Here is a 4,468-nt window from a genome sequence, read left to right as displayed (position 1 = left end):
TATTATTTCTAAAGGAGATTTTTAATGGCATTTTAAAAGGATTTTTCTCTCTATGTTGTTCTATTCTGTTCCAAACAATCACGGGTGAGCACTGCTTTACTATCAAGCAAAGAGTGGGCACTAGAAATAACATTGTGCGAAAGCTGACTGGCACAACCTGTTGATCACAACCTGACACAGTGAAGACACCTGCCCTTGCACTTTGCTACTCTACTGCTAAATACGCATGCCCAGTGTGGAATACATTAACGTTAAAACAGTGGATGTGGCTCTTAATGAGACATGCTGCATTAGCACAGGATGTCTACGTCCTACACCACTGGAGAAATTATACTGCTTAGCCGGCATTGCACCACCTGACTTCCGCCGGGAAGTAGCAGCCAACAAAGAAAGGACCAAGGCATTGACATCTCCGGCCCACCCCCTGTTCGGATATCAGCCAGCACGCCAACGCCTTAAATCAAGAAATAGCTTTCTAAGACCTACAGAGATACCCGCAGGAACATCTCAGCAAGCAAGGGTCCAAAAGTGGCAGGCTAAAACCCAGAACCTTAATCAGTGGCTGACGCCGGATGAGAGACTTCCCCCTGGGCACACAGAAGACTGGGCGACTTGGAAGGCGCTGAACAGACTGTACTCTGGCATCACGAGGTGCAGAAGCAACCTTAAGAAATGGGGCTACAAAGTGGAGTCCGCAACATGCGACTGTGGAGAGGATCAAACCACAGACCACCTACTGCAATGCATTCTGAGCCCTGCTGCATGCACAATGGAGGACCTTCTAACAGCAACACCAGAGGCACTCCCAAGTGGCCAGCTACTGGGCAAAAGACATTTAGTATTAATGCCAAGTTTTTTTTCTTTTAAAAATCTCTATGTTTGCAAATTCATTACAACTTGTACCCTCGGTTCGCTTCTGACATGAGAAATAAATAAATACTGGTGGGCATAGGCTGAATGAACAGTATACAGACAGTCCCAAGTTGCAAACAAGGTAAGTTCTCTAGGTTTGTTCTTAAGTTGAATTTGTATGTAGGTCAAAACAGATACATTATTTAAGTGTAACTAATAAACTATTTATATTCCGCTCTATCTCTCCGAGGGGACTCAGGGCGGATTACAACATACACAGATAGGCAAACATTCAATGCTTTTAATACAGTGGAATAACAATTGCATACACATGCACAGAACAAAGGTAAAGGCTTCTGCTTTCATCTTCGTCTTTCTGGAGGTGGTGCTCAACTCTGGCCCTGGGGAGGTACACTTGCTCCATTTCCAAGCAGAGGAGCCTGTTGTCAGTAGACACCTGGTCATGTTGCTGACATGGCTGCCTTTATTACCTTCCCGCCGAAGTGGTACCTATTGATCCACAGTACTCACATTTGCATGTTTTCGAACTGCCAGGTTGGCAGGAGCTAGTGCTAACAATGGACGCTCACCCCAACCCACAACTACAAACTGCCAACCTTTAAGTCAGCAGATTCAACAGTTCAATGGTTTAACTCTAGCATATATGCTTTGGATAACACAGGGAAGGATTACCACCCCTGTGATGTTTGTTGTCCTGTCTGTGCCCCTGTTAAGTTGATTTCACCCCACTTTCTGTCCTTGTAATCATGGGATTTGGAAAAATTTGGCTTGTTGTGGAAACAGGGATTGGTGAGAAAGCTTCAGTGGAGACATCTTTTCCCCATGATAACTTTTTAAGGAGTGATTTCCCTTCCTAGGGGTAGATTTCTTTTACTTCCTGTTGTCTCACCCCTGTTCTTAACTATGAGTCATTTGTAAGTCAGATGTTGCTAACTCCGAGGCTGTCTCTACTTGCCCCTGGTGATGCGAGTGGATGAAAGGAAAAGAGATGCAATATCACCAGTGGCAAAATTCAATTACACCCCTTTTTAAATACCACGACAGTCTTCCCTAACCTGTCACTTTCCAGATGTACTGTATTTTTCGGATGTCCTGAACTATTTCAAACCAAAAATGATAACATCAGATTTACACATGTCTTGATGTGCCAGTCAACATACAATAACCACATTTGAAACAAAAACATTATATACCACTTGAGTACAGTGGTAACAACAGTTTAGAGTGCATCTACACTGTAGAACTAATGCAGTTTGGCACCAACTACTCTGGCTCAATGCTATGGAATCCTGCGATTGGTGGTTTGATGAGGCCCGTCCCTCTTTGAAATAAAAAGATAAAGGCCTTGTAAAACTACAACTAGCATTAAGCCATGGCAATGAAAGTGATGTCAACTGCATTAGTTCAACAAAAGTCTTAAAGTTTGCTGTGAGTTTTCCGGGCTGTATGGTCTTGTTCCAGAAGCATTCTCTCCTGACATTTCACTCACAGCTATGGCAGGCATCCTCAGGTTGTGAGGTTTATTAGAAACTACGCAAGTGGGGTTTCCAACAGACCTCACAACCTCTGAGGATGCCTGCCATAGATCTGGGTGAAACGTCAAGACAGAATGCTTCTGGAACATGGCCATACAGCCCGGAAAACTCACAATAACCCAATGATTCCGGCCATGAAAGCCTTTGACAACATCAAAGGCTTATACACCATCTCTAATGGTGATGACCAAGACCATATCCCCATCTAACATTAACATAAAGGGATTATATTTTTGAAACCTGCTAATAATTAATTGAACATCTTAAGTCTTCTCATAACATTCCAATATCTACCTACACATAGAAGCAGAAAGCAAGAAAAGAGAAGACATCTCTGAGCTATCAAAATGTCTTCCCCTTTTCCTTATTATCTTTTTCTATCAGTTACACAGCAACAAGAAGAGACACATTGGGTTTTTTTTGTAAATAAAAAACCTAAAAAATATTATGAACATGTTTTTACAGCATATGATGGCAGCACAAAGAAAACAGGGAAAACACCAATTTTATAAGAGATGCTGTTTTATTACCACTCGGAGTTTTGAAAACTCCAAACAAATGCAAAACAATTTATGCACACAAAAATTGTTCATGGAAACGGAGAAGTGAAATCAATAAATAGAAATCTGACAAACAAAGGAATTAAGTGACGAGCTTGAAGCAGGAGAAGGGGAGAGCTGGTGAATCTAAGAAAGAAATGTACATATACCTTCACTCTATTCACCTTTAGCCTTTTCTCAAGAATCATTTGGCTGAGCCAGTTATATCCGCCCCCAAGGATCTTCCCTTCTAAATGCATTTCAGAATTTGTGATAAGGTTAAATACAGTTGTAGAGTGAAATAATAACAATGACGGCAAAAGGGACCAAGAAGTGCCGGCGAGGGAGAAAAATTGTTTCCCTTTGAGACTGGAAATGAGAAAGAAAGTTGATGAGGCGAAGAAGTGGCCATTGCAGATGATAGGCGCGTCAGCAGGAACGGATTTGGTAGCAGCTGTTGTGAGACCGTTGTGTGAAGGAGAGAGTCTGTAGCAAATGAACTCAGGGAGTCGACAGAACCAGAGCCCACAATGGGAGAGAAGAGGCAATTTGGCACTGGAACAAAACCCAGATCGCGCCGTTGATTTAGTGGAAACTGACATTCAGTCTTTCTTCTTCTTGTTGTGCAGCCCTAACCAACTCTCTTGTATGCTAATACATGCGCATAGAAATGGCACATTCAGCATCCTGCCAGTTCAAGATGATGACTTAATATCTAAGAGTTAGTACAGGCGAAAGACATAACATCAGGAAAAAAATTCCCATGACCAAGAGCCTTCAGTTAGACCCTCAGTCCAGGGGTGCACCTACACAGTAGAATTAAAGCAAATTGACACCACTTTGACTGCCATGGCTCAATGCTAGGCATCATGGGAGTTGTAGTTAACCTTTAGCCTTCTCCATCAAAGAGTGCTGCTGCTTCACCAAACTACAAGAAGCTAAAGTGGCTCAATGGGTTAAACCCTTGTCCCAACTGGACTGCTGACCTGAAGGTTGGGTTGCTGACCTGAAGGTTGCCGATTCGAATCTGCAAGGCAGGGTGAGCTCCTGTCTGTCAGCTCTAGATTGCAGGGACATGGGAGAAGCCTCCTAGCTATCACATCCAGGTGTCCCTTTGGCAATGTCTCTATAGATGGCCAATTCTCTCACACTAGAAGTGACTTGCAATATGTTCTCAAGTCACTTCTGACACAATAAAAAAAACACCAAACTCACATGTTTCCATAGCATGGAGCCATGGCAGTGAGTGGGGTCAAACTGCATTGATTTTGCAATGTAGATGTATCCTTAGATTCCTCCTCCACCACTTGCACTTTTTCTTTCTCCTCCTTTTTAAACTTTTATTAATTTATTTATTTGCGACATTTATAAATATAAATATATTTATATTTATTTTTCACATTGTTATTTTTGATAATGCTTTTTTTTACATCAAATGACATAAAAGACCATTTGCATGACTTGATTTGTGAACTAAAAAGGTTCTTTTCAAAAAGTACCTTCTGAGCATGAAAAAGCTCT

The sequence above is a fragment of the Anolis carolinensis genome, chromosome 1 (genome assembly GCF_035594765.1).
Source record: "Anolis carolinensis isolate JA03-04 chromosome 1, rAnoCar3.1.pri, whole genome shotgun sequence".
Taxonomy (NCBI): Eukaryota; Metazoa; Chordata; class Lepidosauria; order Squamata; family Dactyloidae; genus Anolis; species Anolis carolinensis.
Note: the sequence above shows the minus strand (reverse complement) of the source record.